Source organism: Argiope bruennichi, chromosome 4 (genome assembly GCF_947563725.1).
Source record: "Argiope bruennichi chromosome 4, qqArgBrue1.1, whole genome shotgun sequence".
NCBI lineage: Eukaryota > Metazoa > Arthropoda > Arachnida > Araneae > Araneidae > Argiope > Argiope bruennichi.
Genome location: NC_079154.1, coordinates 60,499,716 through 60,520,139, shown reverse-complemented (window position 1 = coordinate 60,520,139; position 20,424 = coordinate 60,499,716).

Here is a 20,424-nt window from a genome sequence, read left to right as displayed (position 1 = left end):
GATTTTTGTATACGCTTAATACGCTTTGAATCATCTGCCTACGCATTCAATAAACTAACACCTGCTCTCTATTATTTCTTTTGATTATTGCAGTTGGGGACGTTTGCTTATATATTTAATGAATATCAGCTGCTCCCTTCAATTTTTGATATAAATACAGCTTTGTTGAGTTAGAATTGATAATTCATTATTATTACAATCCAAGAATTTGAAAATGAATTGTTAATTATCAAGTTAAATTATCTGTAGCTATTAATGATACATTTTTAATTATTTTTCATTTAAACATTAAATTATAATTTAAAAATAAGCAGCATATAATTAAATCTATCTATAAATCGTTAATTAAATTATATAATTTTATTTTTTTAAATGCATCTGTATTTATAATTTTTTTCTTTTAAAATTTTATTATTATGTATTTTGATAACAAATATTTATTTTTGGATAAAAAAATTAAAAACATATTAATTAAAAGCATTTGTACATTTTTGATTGAATAAGAATTATTAAAAAAGAAAAAATAAATGAAAAATTCCCAGCCAGATTCGAACTCTGACCTTCCGCAAACGAGACCGTTACCAAGACAACCATGCTATTAGGATCACCCGGACGGGAGTCAAGTTATCAGTACATAAGCTTTACCAAAAGTTTGAGGACCATTTTCTCGAAATTGATTGAACATTGCGTTTTAATATTTTCATGAATGAACATTCTAAATGTATACCATCATAATACAAAATCTCATCCCGGTCTCAGATCTCAAAACCGTGCCCTTCCCTTGTCAGAAGGATGAACTATATTTTGTTCAAAATATTAATAAGTGGCGAATATTAAAAATATTATCAGAAAATTATATAATTTTTTTCAGAAGTTAATTTTTTTAAAAAATCAGATTAAATAGGTTTTTTTTAAAAGCATTTTTCCAATTTAAAGTTAATGCGTCTCTCAAACGGTGTATAAATTAGTTATTGGGTCCAATTATATTAGACATAAATGGAATAAAATTAGAAGAATGTATAGTATAAATAAAGTAAATGCTTTTAATAACATTTAAAATTACATTTTACTTTTATTTATTTATAAAGATTCCCATGATAAGATGGCAACAAATTTTAAACCAGAAATTATGTTTTTCTTTTCCTAACATAAATCACACATTTCTTAAAAGTTAAAAGCAAATCGTTATTGTATTGAAATTTCTTCTTGAATGAATCATGCTGTCTAACTAAATTTTCATTTCATGATATACATTAGATGTGAAATTCCCCTCGACATTTTTCAAAACACGCACATCTGCAAAAGAAAGCGACAAATAAAAATAAATCAATAATTGTATTTCTTTTCATACCACATAAATTTCTTCTAATGGCTTGGCAACACTCTAGAATATTAAACAACTCAAGGGAATAATGGAGGTGACTTTAAACCCTTCGAATGCTATGTAAAGCAGTATATTTCCAAAGAGAAAGCAACAGTGAGAAAATATCTAGAGGTCGTATTTTGAAGATAAATGCGCGATAACAAAAACCGCTTTTCCAAAACGAAACACGCGCTATTACTTATAACAAAGAATCATCCCATTTCTCATGCGTAATTACAAAGTCCCTACTTCTGAATTGATGGCAATTTCGATCTATTTTCTATTCAAAACGAAAGAAATGGCAATGGTTCCTTGAAGGGGAGATGAGTTACGGTAAAGAATTCAACAAAATTCGGAAAGAATCTGGTGCTGAAAATAAAGGATTTGTTTTTGACTCTTCGAAGATACTTAAGCGAGTTTTATTTTACGTTTTTAAAATGCGCAATGCACGAATTGTAACGCCCCAGGATTTAATTCATCGTTGTTAGGTGATAGGTTCAATTGCTTGGGAGCAAGATACTGAAGCGCGTGCAAGAACATATGGCTGTTATCACCATCAAAGAAGGTGATTAAGAGGTGTGTAACATTTTTCAGTTTTCGTTAATACAGACAATTATAATCAGCAATATTTTCTATCGGATTAACAAGTGTAAATAATCTTTATCCCTCTAAATTTTCATACGCTTACACAGTATCGGGCATTAAAATTTTGTTTAGAACCGAATATGTATTAAAGGTTTTATTTTCTTCTCTTTTTATTAGATAAAAAATTAAATACAGAATTACAACTCTGGTGAAAAAAATCCTGTGTAATATTTCTTTTCTATGTCTTATTGCTTTTATGGGCTATTTTTAAGGACCAGAATAACAAATAGGCAAGGTAGACAATTGTCTGAAGGTTTTCTTAACTTTAAAGGGCCCCGAGATCTCAAGATTTTTTTTTTTTTTTTTTTGCTGTATTTTTAGGCTTATTTATTTTGGTACGCGTATTTGATTTGTTATGATTATGTATTTTGAATTAAATATTATTTAAATTTTAAAGCATTTTTCTTAGAATTTTTTTAAAAGGTCGCTTATAAATTAAAGGGGAAGGGAAGTCTTCTTTTTTCCAACTGGCTGATTAATTTACAAGTAAGCCACCTTGGAAAATTTGTAATAAATAGGGTATAGTTAGAATAATTAAGGTATTAATTTTTCGAATTTTGTCTTTTTATTCGATTTGAAGTGATCATGTGAAATGGGAAAAATAGACCTATAATTTATATGAGGACTCTTTAAGCATTTTATTGGAGGACTCTTTAAGCATTGCATTTTCTGAAATTCATTGATTATTCAATCCCAATTATTATGATGTTGATAATTATTAAAATGTGTTTCTAAATATTCCAGAGACAATGTGGTAAATGAGAACGCTTGTTTTGGTTTCTGATCACAGTAACGAGTCAAATACAAGTGCATGTATTTGAAGTGATGAAAATCACTACTTTATAGAGTTTAACAAAGTTCTCTTTTATCGTCGTTTCTCAACTATTCCGAAGTACTGTTTGTTTATAGTTTAACAATAAAAATATATTATATTTCGTGGGATATCTCAAAGAAATCAGAGCCAGCTCGAAGGGGCCTCGAACAGTGCAAGCACACAAGACCTGGTATTTTTAAGGATGCTGCACTAATGACTGATTTCGCAAAATATAAATGCCATCGTTCCTTTTTTTTTATATTCTGTTTAGATTATATCCGTACTGTTAGGATAAATCCGTCCTGTGGTTGTAGGAAGAAAAAATTCAACAATTCCATTAATAAATGAATTTCATTTTACATAAAACTACAAATATAATATACAGTAGCAAGGCACAACCAAAATGGACACACGAACAATATTCCCAATAAAGATAAGCACACACTCAGCGTATCGCTATTAAACAATCACAACAACAGAAAACGTTAATAAGGAACTCGCTGGAAATCTTTATTCCAAAGAGCGTCTTTATTCAACTACTCGCTTGAATTCGATTCAACTGACTGGTTCATTTCTGTGCGTCTAAGGTTTTATATCTTCCATGAAAAGGTATTGAACGTCTTGAAATAAACTTCGAAACTTGAGTCTTGAAGAGATATCGCCATAATTCTAGAATATTTGGAATTTTAATAGTTTTGTTGCCAAAGTCGTCACTAAATTTATTGTCAAAGCTGGGAATCATTTATCCAGCATCCATTCCTGCATCTGCGAAGGACTCATTCAGCAGGCACATGATATTATATATTTGCGACAATACATACATTTGAATATTATTGGCGACATTTTGCACTATTCGCACCCATTAATCCATGGCGATGCTTTGTTTTTTGAATCTCTCTGCGCCTGTTAATAGCTATCTCCATATTTTTAATCAAATCATGATTGAAAATGTATTCATTCTTTAAAAAAAGATTAGAAGTTTATCAAGAAAATTAGAATCGTATTGTTGTTGTTGTTTTAACATCAGTCGGATAATATTCAGAAACTGACTGAAGAGGATTTTAGCAAATGTTGCAAAGATTTAAATGTGGCTTGCTAAGATCTTGGTGATTCTGTTGATGTATTTAAAGAAATCGTTGTTTGTCGTTAAGTTTAGCTTTTCAAATCGCGCTATTTTAAACATCACAATATTCATTAAAAATAATTTATTCAAAATTTTGTAGTACTTTGAAAATTTTATTAGGCATAATATTTGTCATTGTTTTTATTGATAAAAATTTTTCGACACTTTAAAAAATAAAATAAAATAAACTATTTGAAATCCAGCAATAGTTAATAATAATTTGTCTCTTTATAAGTTTTATTTATCAGATCCAAATTTGATTAAAATAAGCTAAATCAATAGGATAATATCAATAAATTTGCTTTAAACCATATATAAACCAGCATATATTCTATTATTTCCATAGTAAATTATGCTATGATTGAAATGCTGACTTTATAAAACAATTCGTTTATCTTTTTTTATGTATTCCTTTAATGTTTATTACAAAACTCTGTGTAATATAATAAATAGAAAAAGGCAGTAAATTATAATTTTACGGAATGCAATTTGTTTCAAGGCCCCACTTTTGTTCGGACAGCGCTGCTTCATACATCAAAAAAGAAAAATAAAAGAAAGAAGAATGAATCGTCTTTTAAGCTTAGAATAGCATCAAATCAATCAATTAATTGCATTTTAAAAAATACATGGTGAGCTTTCTTTAATGTTTAAACCATTCTGAAATATTTTTACTAAGATAGAAATTGTCAACTATTTGGCGGGTTAAAACAAACGATTCCTTCTCAGCAAAGAATTCTTTAGCCTTAATAACCACTTCAGTATATTGTGCATAAAATTTCGTTTTCTCTAAAATAATGCTTTATTATTTCATGCTACCCTTCGCTTTTCTGTAAGTTTATGTGCACCCTTCAGGGAAAATTTGAAGCTGGAAATGCGGTGCATAATTTCTCAAATAAATAAAAAGGAAACATTTATATTTTTTTGCGTTTTAACTCTTATCTGAGTAAGCCAGTAAGCAAATTTTTTTGAATTATTGCCCTATCTGTTATTGACGTGTACGCGAATTATTTTTGTGTGCTTATGTAGGGAAATGTATGATTTTGGATTCTTGAAAACTAGCGAATCCAATTATAAAAGGAATCCAATTATTATGCGCCAAAAATAACTCAGCGAAACAGTGTTGAGACTTTTCAATTAAATGTGACATTTGTTGCTTATTGGTACCGAATTAATTCTAATAAGATCCACTTTCAATGAAATCTGTGTCTGTAGCAGAAAATGAGTTGCTTTACATTCTAATGAATTTTAAATCAATGGTTCTGCAATTTTTTTTTTCTTGTAAAGCAATTGGGCAGATTAAACTTTCTATGGTTGGTGGATTTTTCACAAATAAGTTTGACATTATATGCTCCCAGGCGATTTTATCATAAATACGCAATTACATATTAAAGAAATATTTTAATACTCTTTTAAATGTTTTCGTATTTGTTGTTTCCTTAATTGAATTTTGTGAAAGTTTTGAATTGTAAAATAATTGGGGATAACTTTGATATCGTTCAAAACTAGCTTTTCTTTTGATTAAAGATGCCAAATCAATTTGATTTTTAAAAATGGTTAAATTATAGATTTATATATAAAAATCTACTTAAAATGTATTTTGATGCGAATCTAACACATTACTTCTTGATTAATTAATTTAATCCTTTCAGTAAGATTTAATAATGAAAAATTGTGCATGAAATAATGAATTAATTTTTATTTAAGAAAACTTAGTTTACTCTATAATTTTTACATATTGTTAATTAAAATTATATTATTGATATGGATGCAATTGTAATTGATAAATTCAGATTCAACTTTTTTTCAAAAATTTCTAATGATTTCAGATTATGGTCTAGTTTTCGCATTTAAGCGAGGTACTCCAGTAATTTTTTTTAAATTTTTTTTTATTTATTCAGGTACGTTATCTTATTTCTTTTCGAATCCATTAGTTTGATGTGTCTATGACTCCAGAGCGAGCATTCACTAAAATCACTTATTAGTCACTAAGCACGTTTTCGTCTTCTTGGTAATATCATTAGTTTCATTATCAATTTCAGGTAAATGTACCCTTATTTCTTTTGAATTTTTTGGAATCCCTCCAATCACCTTGATCTACATAGTATGCACTATTCTTATTCGTTACTGCGTTTATTTCATAGCATGTATTTCCTTTAGTATGACAGATGTTCGCGATAAATGTTTACAAGAATAAAATCCTCTGACTAACAACAATTTGGCCGTGACTTATGCCAAAACAATCTAAAGATAAACAGTATGTGATAGTGATCTATGGTATCAACATATGTAATAAAAGTGTTGCCAGATTCAGTTCACTAGAAATTTTAAACCGAATTTATTATCATATCCAAAAGTAACTTTAGTCGCAAGACATTGTGTTATATGACATGAAACACCAATCACAAGCTATGCTCGTCATTTTACAGGAAGAGGTTAATATTGCCGTGAACAAAGTTGCCAATCAACAACAATTTTCTTTATTTTGTTTTTTTTTTTCTTCTCCATTTCTATTAAAAATAAAACTAAGCTTTATATGTGTGTTAGCACTCAATATTTCATTTCTGACTTTTTTTTTCTCTGAGGATCAAGACATGGCGTATTCATCTTATTTTTCCATGTTAAGTAGGTCTCAATACAAGGTATGCTTTCAATACATTTTTTGGAATTTTATTGTATTTACAATTAAGGTTGATTTCAGAATCATGCTTTGATTAAAATATTTTAATGAACACCTATTTTTAAGGTGTACGTACACACTTGAAACTTCGAAAATCGTTCAAAATATTGGATTTTTTTTTATTGCTTAATAATGTTTTGTGATTCTTTAGCTTTCAAACGATACCAAGATGTTGTCAATATTCGAAATATTTCTCGAGTTATAATTATTTTTCTTGAGGTGCTTTCATTAAAAACTCTAGTTACGGTTTTTTTAAAACTCATTTTATGAAGAATGATATTTTCCTACTATGTTGCTTCATTCAAACAATCATAACTGAACAAGAATTAACCAAATACAATTATTTATATATCAAAATAATCTGTATGAAATAGCGGATGTTTTTTGCCTCAATCAAAGTTATATTTATATAAATAAATTTTTAATAGCTATTTAAAAGTTAAAATTGCAGAAAGATTCTCCCTTTTTCTATTCGTCGTTCATGAAAAAATTGTTAAACAGAAACTATATATTTTTATAACTTGATTGAGGCAGACAACATGAAGACTAATAGTAGGCATAATTTCCAACTAGAATTGTGTGTCTGTACAAATTAGAATTTAAGGTATCATGTTTAAAAAAATGCTAATTAGCTCATTAAATATTATTTAATTAATTAATAATTAGTGTAATATGGTTTTTTCGCGCTGAAATGAATTTAAACATATATTAATGACCTACTGTGAAAAAACTGAATTTTTAAAGTTAAAATTTTTAAAAAATCTTCTAGTACGTGCGTACATCTTAAATACTGCGAATCTTTCCTGTAATATAAATTGTATGCAGAACGATATGGAAAGAAAATTGGAAAAATGAGTAAGACAATTAGGAGAGCGATGTAAAGAAACTTCTAAAATTATATGAATTACGTGTCTGTATAAGCACAAAATAATATCGATTATGCAATGAATTTTAAATATGTGTTTAAAATTAATTATTTTCTTTTTTTCTTTTTTTACTTTTTTCCTTACGATGTATATAAAAAGTATTCTAATTGGCAAAAAATTCGAACTGGAGGATTTTGATGAATATCCAAGTTTCAGGTCAAGTTCGGAAAACACATTTTTAGCATTATGTCTGTTTCTGAAGATAATAACTAAAAACCGCTTTGAGATAAATGGATGGAATTTAGTATATAGATTTTGGACCAAATTTATAAATTTCTATCAAATTTTGAACAAAACTCATTAAGAGGAAATCTGCTCTGCTTTTCGAGTTCAAGTGAACTCTACAAATACAAAACGAAGTGAGCTTGGTACATAACATTTGTTACATGTTTGGTATCTAAATTGTGTATTCTCATCAAATTTTGATTTATATCTGTCAAAAGACTGACCGTCTGTCCATCTGTACATGTAAATGCTATAACTTATAGATGCAATGATTTTAACCAATGAAATTCGGTATGTAATCTTATGAACATAACTGAAGTTCCGTGACAAATGTGCGTTCGGGAAAAAGGATTCCAAAATACATATGAGTAAGATAGATTCAATAAAAATGCTAGATTCATGCTAGAAATCTATATTTAGTAACCATTGTTCATACTGTTATGCAAAGTGTTCGCAATTTTAAGCAAGATTCATAATTTTATGCAAGGCGGACAAGGATAAGTCCTTTATTGGAGATTTTACGAGAAGGTTTCGGGGAAATCACTTGCGCTGATTCGCCATATAAGAACATGAATAAAAATGACGCATAATTCTCCTTGAAATTTTATATTCATATTTTAAGTAATGTTTCTTCAAATTTAATATGTTAGAAAATAGCTCATCTATATATATATTCAGAAATAAACGTCATATATTCTTCAAAGCAAAAAAAAAAAAATCACATCTTGAAGTCTTATTTTTCTATTCATTGTTGCAATATACCCTGTGGTCATTCTGACTATTAGTCGAAACAATTGCTTCAATAGAAACAGAATCAAATCTATTTTTAGTTCTCAAAAATCATCGCAACAATCAAATCGATTTCATATCGATTGACTTCTCCGCTCACTTGAAAAAAAAATAATAAATCGATTGCCCACCCTAGATATTTTTTTACATTTCATTCTTTTTTTATCCAACTAAAACTTCTCTCTTCCATCATTGAAGAAACTGACCTGCAAAGAGCCTCGTTACATCCCTTTTCCAATAACTGCATTAAGCCTGCTATCACTTGTGTTGCATGCAGTACCTGTGCACCCCTATCATCAAATCTCAACAGCTTTTTAGAACATTAAAGGGAGGGGAGCGGGCGCCTTTAAGCCTGAAATATTAGCAATAAAGTGCTAAAAGTGGAAAGGTAGAAGTACAGGGGCTTTCAGAGTGGGAGATAGTGCTATCAACATTCGCCACACTTCACTCTGGAGTGGGAAAGAGATTCTTCGAACAGTGGGAAATTAACGAAACATCTGGCCTTTGTTTGTTTCTTTTAGCCGGTTCTTTGTTTTTTAATGACTGTTTTTTTTAGTATTATTATTTCGAACCAGATGTCGCAGGGTAACATAAATTTTATCAGCTGAGCATTCTGTGTTATATGAGTGTGATGATAATTTCTGCAGAGAAAGCGTTGAACAATCAGCACACCTTGGGAGTTAAAAATAATTTTCTTCTTTTTTAAAAAAATAGAAGCACATATAATTTAGATTTATTAGATGAACTTTATTATAAAACATTGGATCATATTCTGTGAGCATTGTCTATTTAATTGGACATTGAATGGAAAATATGTTCTTCAAGCTATTAAGCAATATATTATTACTTTATTTCTGAAGTAAAAAAAATATTTGTGAATTAGAAAAAAATTGGAAAAAAACTCCGTATAAATTCAAGAGAAATTAGCTTATATAAACATAGAATTATATTATAAAAAATTATAATACAAGCTTCGTGAACTTAAAAGAAATGTCTAATTCTTTATAAGTTATTTTATAATACCTTGTTACACCTCTCTCAAGGCACATCAGAAAAAAAAAAGCATACACTATTAATTAGACATTACCCATTTATTTTCTTTTTACCAACAAGCGAATAAGTATTACCTTCAGGAACAAACGATTTAAAAAAAAACGCGTGTATATTTTTATAGTATTTTATCAATGCTTTATTATGTATCAGCTGCCTTTGGTAAAAACTGGTTTTCTGAAAATATTGATTATTCAGCCTTTTAATTTCAGCATCTCTCAACAAAAGTATATTTAAACATCAAACTGTAGAATAATAAAGGCCTGTGATTTAAGTAGAATTAATTCTTCTCTGTTTTATTCGTAATGGAATCTAGCTCCAAGAAGTCATAAAGTCAATAAATAATTAAATGTCTGAGAAACCAATTTCAAATTGTACGTTGTCTGTTACAATAAGGTGCTTTCACTATCAAATTTCTCATGTTAACTGTACAGACAATTAACTGAATATTTCTTTTTAAATTTTGAAACTAATTCCAAAATTCAAAAACATTTTATAGAAATTAAATTGATATCATTAAAATTATTTTTCAAAATTTTAAAATGAATGTAAAATTTAGTTTTGTGCAATTGGAGTTATGCGAAGTCTTTCTAAACTTTTAGTTAAAATCTTAATTTCAAAACAAAACAATTATTATTTCGAAATGAAGATTCTCGACTTATATATAATATTTTCTAAAATTAATACAAGTCAAACTTTTGCTGATTTTTAATTTAGTGAAATTCGAATTAATTCTTCGGTGCATGTTTTTATCTCTCAAAGTATATACATGTCTAATTTGATAGCTCTAAGTCAAACACTTTATTCTGTAGAACGCCAAATATACAAAACACATACCGCACTGTCTCCTCTATTAAGACATTTATTTAATAATATTTCAAAACTAAATGTTTCTCATGAAATGCAATATATTAAACAAATTTTCATAATAATGGAGGTAATACGTACTCAATTTCTTCTATAAATCATTTTCGATTATATTAGTACATATGTGATGACGAAACTTATTTCTGAGAGCAAATATTGGAGTAATTAAAAACTTGAACATTTGAAATCAACAACAAAATTTATCTTTAGATTTCTTAAGAAGAAAAAGAAGCATTTCTTGATACTTTTCAATAGTGGTTTCGTTCAAATGATTAGTGCAGCATCACATTGAAAAGCTGGCGGCTGCTGCGTAAGAATGACGTGATATTAGAGGAGTCCATTTCGATGATTTAGGAGTTGGATGAGAATCAAGTTTTACCAGATTTGACTGCGTTTTGCTCCTTCATAGCAGTATGTTCAAAAATATATCAATAATAAGTAGTAAGAAAGAAATGTACTGATATATCCCAATGTACTTATTTAATCTCTTTTATTTTTCAAAGAAACATGTTCCTTTTCATACTTTTCTTCCTTTCAGCAAATATACTCGTCTTGTCGAAGGTCAGCCACTAATTCGTTAAAAACGCTTTATAATATTTTCCAAAAGCAAATTTTATAAAAAAAAAAGGTTTAGAAACATCTTTTTATTCGTGTAATAAAAGAAAAAATTCCTATTGCAATTTTTTTTTTCATAATTTATTAAATGCTATTTCTTTATCCTTTTTTCAAAGTTATTTTTTTCTCAAAACCATTACTAGGCGGCGCCACTGATATGCAATCGAAATTTAATTATATTAATTATCAACTGAAAATTATTTTTTGAAAATATTAAATTATACTATTGTCAGAATTAACCTTACAGAATTCCAAAATTTTTCTACATTTGATCTGCGAGTAAAAAAAAAAAAAAAATGATTAAAAATTATTTCTTTAAAAAGGTGAATGGTTAAATCAAATAAAAGTACTTAAAAAAGAAAATAAATTAATATGCAAATTTTATTATAAATTACAAAATAATCTAATAATCTACTAGAAAAAGTATCTAGATACAAATTTTATTCATGATATTTATTAAATAAATCTGAGAGTTAATTTATATGCAAAATTAGCTATGCGTGAAATATTCTAATATATAAAACTTCTATGAAAATATAATATTTTCCTTCTTTTCTTTCCTCATTTATTATTTGAAATAAATGCATTTAGTATTTATTGCATTTTGCCAGTTACAAATTTAAACTCGAAGGTAATATTTCAATATACGGAATGCTATAAATTATTCAAAGGATAGTAAAAATATCGAAATCTTTCCTATTTAATGCTTTCACTTTTGAAAATTCCTGTGATGATCGCTTTGTTCAGCTTTCTTTGTTCTTTCTAACGATAATTCTTGTAAAATTGAAAAGGGGGAAAAAAAACCGTAATTTGAATTTCTAGGAAGTCACATGCTGTATCATCTGAGAAAATATTTTATTCAATTTGTCGCATTTGGGCAAAATTGTTCTTAAAGAAGAAAATTATCATTTTTACGTTTTCCAGTAGTATCATTTGTGAATAATCTTTGTGAAACTTTTCAACGAAAACCGATTTTTTTTTTCTATTTTTGGAAAAGCGATATATCATATTTGACTTTTTAATATTAATGAAAGCTAAATTTCCAATTAAATGCACTGATTCTGTCAATATACTCATAATAAAAAAATAGAATGATTTGTTTACAACGGATAGCTTTTCCAGAGTTTCTGTCCTATTTACAGTAAAGATTCATTATTTACTAACAAATAGAGAAAGAAGTATTTAAGTACATTGTTTATTATTCATGAAATTTTAAACATCGTTTACATCGGCGAATGTTCAAATATCTTTTTAAGAAACAGGTTTTGTTTTATTTTTAGCCCTTTTGTTTTAGAATTTATTTTACTTTCTAATGACATGATGTACTTACTCTATTACGATATTTATTTTATTTCAATCCATGTTCATTTAAAATTGTAACTTCAATCAAATTTAAACATAAAAAAATTTATAATTCTATTCACGGCACATGCAGAAATGGGTTAATATGCAAGTAGAGATAATAATAGATAATTTATGAACGAAATATGCCAAAATTACATATAATTTTAATAATTATATATATTATAACAATAATCAGATCTGTTGGTCCGATTATTTTATATGAAAGCTTAAATTCCCAAGATATGTCATCAATGACTGTCCTTTCCAAATTTTGAGAGAAATCACAAAAATAACATTTTACTGTATATCAATTCATGATAGAGGCCATGGCTCCAGCACAGTACAGATTCATCATTTTTATTCCTCACGATAACCATCATCAATCATGCTGCATCCTGCCTCCTTTTTAAGAAAATTATATCAAAAACAGTACTTCACTATATATTCTTTACTGAAAAAGCGATGGCAAAGTTCCCCCAGTTCCAATTACTGTAACGATATTTATTTCATCGGAATGACAATTATGATAAGCTAACCATGATGCAACTACACCCATCCATCTGAAGGCATGCGGAACTAGTTGATTAATCTAGAAGTCGCGATAGCATTGCTGGGAACTATGATTGAAATCGAAAAGTCATCACCTGTCACTGTACAACTCTTCCCTTAGGAGGCGTTGTATCGTGATAGCTAACTTCATAATGTTACTTTAGCCATCTGATGGTGAAAACTCACCATCTTCTCATCTACATACCTGAGGTGACCCTCGCTGGGTTTAATTTAGTTTTAGTTTTGGTTTAATTATAATAATGTCCCGTTTTAAAGCCACGCTAGGACTATTTTGGTAGGGACCTCGTAATTTAGAACCGAGGTCAGATGACAAGGACGATACCTGAGCTGGCACCTCTCCTGTCCAAATTTCCACATCAAACCAGCTGGAGAACGTTTGGTCCCGATGGATTTAACGTACACCAGATCCACATGACCTCGCTGGGAGTGACTATAAAATAAATCGTCCGCGGTCACCTACCACCAACAATTTTCGAGAAATATCACAAAATAAAGACTTGAGAGAGACTCCAGTTGCATAACTTACAGATTTTGCCAATTTCTCCACTTTGTGTGCATAGCTAACCAATAAGAATGCTCTATTTGTGCATGTATCATTTAAGGTGGTACTTTCATTTATTATAATAAAATGCAGTTCAACAAAGTTAGTTGATATTACTAAATTAATGCTATTCATATGGCGATCACACCGCTGGTCGGTTAAAGCAGTTAATCTATTGAATGAAATAAAAATCAAAAATGAAATTAATCATTATATGTAAATTTTTTTCTACAAATATTTATTAAAGGTCTTTAAGTTAACTAATAGCAAGCAAAAATAAATTGAGCAAAACAATTCACTTTTTTTAAATGTATCAACTTTTTTTAATACTATAAGTAATAAAAATGATTTTATTAGCAATTAAATAATATTATGACTTTTTTCTAGAGCTTCATTCTGTGTGAATAGTCATGCAAAAATCACACTTATTGTACTAAATGCGCACAAGATTAGTGTGCTCAAAGAAGGGCTCACTATTAATAATCCCATCTGCGCAACTATATTTTTACATACATTATTTTTTTCTAAATTTGATAAATATTGAAGCTGATTTTATATAAATTGAAAAAAAAAATTTACAACTTTTCAAGGTCACTCAGTGTGTGCATAATCATACAAAATCGAATCCCACTCCATGCACACATGATGAGTGTGCACAAGCAAGCTCATTTTAATCCAGAGAAACCGATCAGAATGGAGTCTCGTGATGAAGACACATCCTGAATTGCGGTGGCGACTGCTCAGTCATGCAGTTCCCATGTTACGGCCCCATGATTTTCATTAAATGTTCAATAACATTGACTTGCCAGTAATTAATTCTGCATTCCCCGTCCATGGCCTAAAGGGAAGACCTTATTTGTTGATCAATGTGTGTCCTACTATATTAAATTTCTCCATTGTCTATATACGAACTCCGACTTAAAGCACGGGATAATGTCAAATCGGAATGTTATGGAAGTCGTGGAATCTTCAGACTTATTGACCGACTTTGAGATGGAATATGAAATTTTGACGGAATAAGCCGCTGGGATCAAATTGTTAATGGAAATATAATGAAATTTTAACTTTCAGTAAGGACAGGAATGCGGCACAAATTAAAATTAAAAAGTCTTGGTTGTAAGCTATATTCTTTCTTTCTTTTATTATAAATTATAATATTAATAAATATGCTTTAGAAACAATTATTTTATAGATTCAATCGTTTTTCGTATGAATAAAAACAAATTAATAAATCTCTTAAATAATTTTCTACTTTTAACTTTTATATATGATACAATAAATAATAAAGCAATCTTTTATAATATAATAAATAAGTACTTTTTAACTTTTTTATATAATGTAATAAATTATAAAATATGCGAAGTATTCATACAAAACGTATTTTTATTATCAAAATATTCAGACTCCTAATATTGCTGAATATCAGGTTTTACAATTGCTTGATATCGGAAAAAAAGACTGAATGGTCTGTTGGTTCATCAGAAGTAAAAATGACTATGAAATATCGAAAACTGGATTAATGAAATTTGGTACGCGATTTGGAAATCAACATTGTAAATATTTTACTTATACAAAAGGGTCCTATAGCCACAAAAAATAGCATAAAATACTATAAAGCATTTATACTAGCATAAAATTACTATAATAAAAAATAATAAATATGAATAACTATAATTATTTATTAACCCCTTGCCTGCCGCGGGTGTATATATACGACTCCCTAAGTCAATGTGTTAACTGCCCTGGCGTATATATACGTCTCGCAACTATATATGTGGCACTGGGATCGAATCTCGCAAGTTATCCTCAGTAGGTAAGGGGTTAAATAATTTCTGTCTTAATTTTCTGTCCAGATTATCTTACTTCAGTATTATTTCACATGAAAGAACAGTCATATTTGAAATTGGATGCACGCTATAAATTTTTAATCTTGCTTTAGATCTAAAATTTAAACCTATGATGTAATACAACAAAATTCGAAAGTTTTATAAAGCAAAAACTTAAATTCTACTGATAAAAATAAAGGACCATACACTTACTGAACATTATAAACATAAATCAAATATTCATATCTTGATCATCAGCAATGGGGAAAATAATGAAATGTTTCTTGCAGCAATGTAGATGATTTGAGCTTTATTTCCACAGTGAAATATATTATTGTAATATACACTTAAAATAAATTTTTAAAATTAATTAAAAATTTAAATTAAAATTACATCGGAAAATATTGGTATGATTGAAAAATAACTTTTTTTGAATTTTAAAGTGATATAAAAGTTATTTTTATGTTGTATTATCTTCGGAAATAATCGCCAAAAAATGTCCAAATTTCTTTTACTTTTTAATTCATTAAAGTTCTAATTAAGGCTTTTCCCTCCGAAATACACCTTAGCACCTTCCAAAGTATATAGATGCCATGTTTGGTAGCTAGCCAAACGGTTTGGCCTGCAGAGTATAAACACACAAAAAAACACAGACACTAATACATATTCGTCTTTATTGTTAGTAGAGACTTTATTAGTAAATTACCTTTTTCTTTACAATGATAAACAAATTCTAATAAGTTCAAAGTCCATTTATATCAATAAATTTTTACAAAATCAATGATTCTTTTGTGAAATTGATTTTTTAAATATACTTTTCATGGAAAAAGCATCTAGTCACTATAATTTTATATATTTATCTGAATCGGGAATTATTTCAAAACAAAATTTCTTTTCTAAAAGAATGCTAGCAGTTTTTTCCTCATATATATATATATATATATATATATATATATATATATATATATGTATATAGAAAGAGAGAGAGAGCAAATGAAACATAATAAATCTTGAAAAAAAGAAAATTGATTTGAAATTATTTTTCTAAAGTGGTTTCGATTACATATAAGCTTTTGTAAAAAGTAATTAAAGTACAGTTTTAGAAGTACTTTTAATTCACCGAAATTTTCTTATTATAGAAAAAAAAAGCTTATAGCAAAAAGTAGCCTTACAGAAAGGAAAATTTAGATGGTTTTAACTGCAAATCAGTTTTTTTTTTTTTTTAATTTTGTTTGTCTGTTCTTCTTTTGAAATAACATCTACTGTGTAATTTAATACTATGTCCAAATACTTTAAAGGAAATTTGATCTATTGTTCTGAAAACCGTGGAATAATAGTATTTTAAGGTTCAACTGTTTATATTTATTTTTAAAAAATCTATTATATTTTTTTTAAATCGCACAGTAAAAAAATAGATCTCAACTCCCATTTACAAAAAATTAATAGGAAATTAAAACCTCTAGTTCGAAACATCGTAGTGAAATAATATTTTAAGCTTAATTCGGTTATCTTATTTTATTTTTAAAATTTACTCTCAGAAATAACGAGGACACAAAAAAATATTTATTCATTGCAATATGCGCATATATAAATTAATTATTAAAAGAATTAAATGCTTATGCTTAAAAATATTTCAAATTATTTATTCAAAATACAGAAAAAAATATACGGAAATAAGATTGATAATATTGAAAAGTTAAAATTTTAAAATTTTAACGCGGCTAAAAAAATATTTATATAATATTATGCTCCAAAATTTCAGGAAAAAAAGGCATTGAGGTTTTGGTAAATGTTAGTTAAAAATTTCTTTAGAATTTTGAAAAATATTTTCTTAGAGAATAACTTTTGTTTAAGAAGTCCGCAAACTCTCAGTTTAGTAGTTTGTCTTCCCAACAATATGCCATGTAAAGCGTTTTGCATTATTTTTAATCATAGGGTCGAAATTCACAAATATATATTAGCTTATAAATTTTATCATGGTAAAACAAGATTTGAAGCAAATGGAAATCAGTTAATCCATAATGTTAAGCAAAAATCTGAAAATTAATTTGAGTTTGTTTATGAATTATTTTAAAAAGTGAAAATTAATTATGAAATAAGATAAACAATGGACAGGTTTTATCTTTTATTTTGACATCGGACATATTTTGGTTAGTTTAATCAAAAAATAATTAAACAAAGAAAGTAGCAAAACGGAATTGAATTCAACTTTAAATAATATCTGCAGATATATGAAATATAGTCAAATATTTTAGAATGATTCAGATTAAGTTATTCTAATTGTATATTCTTGTCATGTCTATGTAATTCCTTTCTGAAGTATTATAGACAGGCATAAATATACATAAGATATAAGGAAATATATTTCGTATTGTTTCAGCCTACAAATTAACTTCGAAAAAAAATATAGAATTGTTTTTTTACATAATCTTTCGGTCCTAATAACCCTGTTTAATAAAATATTCCTCACACACTAACTAATTAAACACAAAAAGGTTTTAATTTTCTAATTTCTAATTTTCTTCAAATGAAGAAGCCTGGAGAATCGTTAGTTTAAAGGATTTTTGACTGTCAGTGCCCATCTCCAGGAAAAAGCAAAGCCAATCAACGTTTGGTGTTTCTTTGAGTTGGCTGTTGATTGGGATAATGTAATGAAATTGATAGAGCTTCATAAGCTGTCAGTTTTATTCGAAAAGTTAGATTTTTTTGGTTAAAATTTTATGTATCAGGAATATTTTTTTCAAAATATTACTAATAGGGATAGGAGACCAAAAGTTTTGATCATAATTTTTTCAACAATTCATTTATTGCCTCAAAGATGAATTATAAATTTTTTGCATCGTTTGAAAACTTTTTCGAATGAAAACGTATATTTTTTTTTTGTTCTTAATCGTTTATAAAATAGTTATTGCTTCCGATTTAAGAGCTATGTATACTCTATACAATAAAAATTGTATTTAAAAATTGAGTTGCCGATTGCTTGGAATTTAAAAAATAATGTAAATAAAAATAAAAGGTTTTAATTTCAAAAATGAAATGATTTTCATTAACTTCTAGTAGAAATAGAAAAAAGTTTTATAAAAGGTTAAATCATGCCGCTATGAAATTATGCAATGTTGTTAGATTTTCATAGGATGAATGTAAAAAGGATAACGTTGAAAAATATAAGGAAATTAATATGAATTATAAATTTAAATATTCATTACGATTATTCAATAATAATAGCAAACTATTAATGTGATACACGTCGGTACGTCTTTGCACACACACAATTTTTTAAATAATTTAATATTAAAAAAGATATGCATATTTTGTATAAAAATAATTTATAATTCACTACATCATTTAATAACATTTCTTAATTTTCCATTTTTTTAAGAATTTAAAAATAAAAAAAGCTTGTAATTTGTGTTACAACTTAAAAATTATTAAATTAATAAGTTAAATAAAATTTTTATTTAAAAATATTATTTAAATGTATCATGATTTCAACATTCAAACTTTAAAGAATTATTTAATATTCCCAATTTAATTAGTTCCAATGTTGCCAAATAAATCCGAATAGTATCAATATAATTTAATACCTATAGCAATGCAATTATGATTTGAAATATTAAAAACGAATATCGAATGAAACAATAAAATATTATAGACGTTTTTTATGTTAAAGAATAAAAGAGAACCTAAAGGGAAAAATATAATATTTTGGGATATGTTTTGTCAACTTGTAGCTATAGCCTTTAAAAAATATATATTCCACTTCTGATAATTTCATTTTTATCATTCATGGAAAATCTTATCAAATAATATTTATTTTCTTTTTTGTTACAGTATTAATTTATCTTTTAGTCTATGAACTGCTTCAGAGAAAAGATTCCAGTAGCCCCACAGCAAATCCAACTTCTGCCAAAAAAACCTCTTCAGTTCTTTCAAACCTCAACTATCTTTCAAACTAAAAGCGTTGATAAAAAACAGCTTGCTTTACCTAAACAAACCTCTCGCTTTCTTCAAACTAAAACTTAAACGCCTCATCCTCTGTCTATTTTTAAAAATTCTGCCCACTTCTCGGAACATTTACAAGTACGCGTGCACAGGGAAATGAAAAAAAAAAAAAAAAAAAAAATACTAGGACTGAACTGGAGTATAAGAGAGAAATAAAGAAAGAAAAAAGTTTCGCCGAACAAAAAAGACAAAAAAAGGTCGTTGTTTGTAGAGCTATCAGCACCTCTCTCCAGTAATGGTCCTGTCATTCCAATTATTTACACAGGTGCATTTACTCGGCGCGTTCAGGGAATAGGAGAAGTTCCTCTCTCCCACCCACCGACCATCTTTCATGTTCTTGATGGATACCCGAGAAGTTGGGAAACAAGAGCCCCGTCCAGTGGCCGGGAGGGGTGGCAGGTATGGATCGTTTACGATGGGCTATTGAGTTTCATTGTGCAAGTCTCTTCCGGGATCTTGAGACAAGGCGGCCACCTTCCCTCCAATTTGGACCTTGCCTCAATCCTTTCTTTTCGTGACGTCCTCTTCCGTTTTTCACTTTGGCAGCAGATCAAACACATATCACCTGTCCTTTGGATGTTTGTCGGTGACGTCACTCGATGACGTAACTGGGGCATCTGTTCCTGGATTTGTTGGTATTGAGGATACCACGCATTAAATGTGACTTCGTCTTCTTTTATTGTATTTAGTGATTTTCTAAGTGATCTGAGGTTTGGCTAACGTAAGTCTTTGAGACGTTTTAACTTCCTCTGCTCAAAATACTGCTGGAGAAAGTGTAACAGCATGGCTTCTCAGTTTAGAAGATAATAACCCTAAATGAGCTCTTAACATGATTCAAAAGGGCGGAACTTTTAACAGCTACCGTCGTTTTTCAACTAATAATGTACTTCTGGCAAATTTTTAAAGCATTACTTATAAAAAAAAATAAAGGACTTAAAATTCTTACAACTCATTTTATTTATAGCCAAAAAAAGAATAGATAATAGAAATATCCCTGTAATCTGCTGTTTTTTTTTCCATCTTATTTTGTTAAATTTAACATATTGA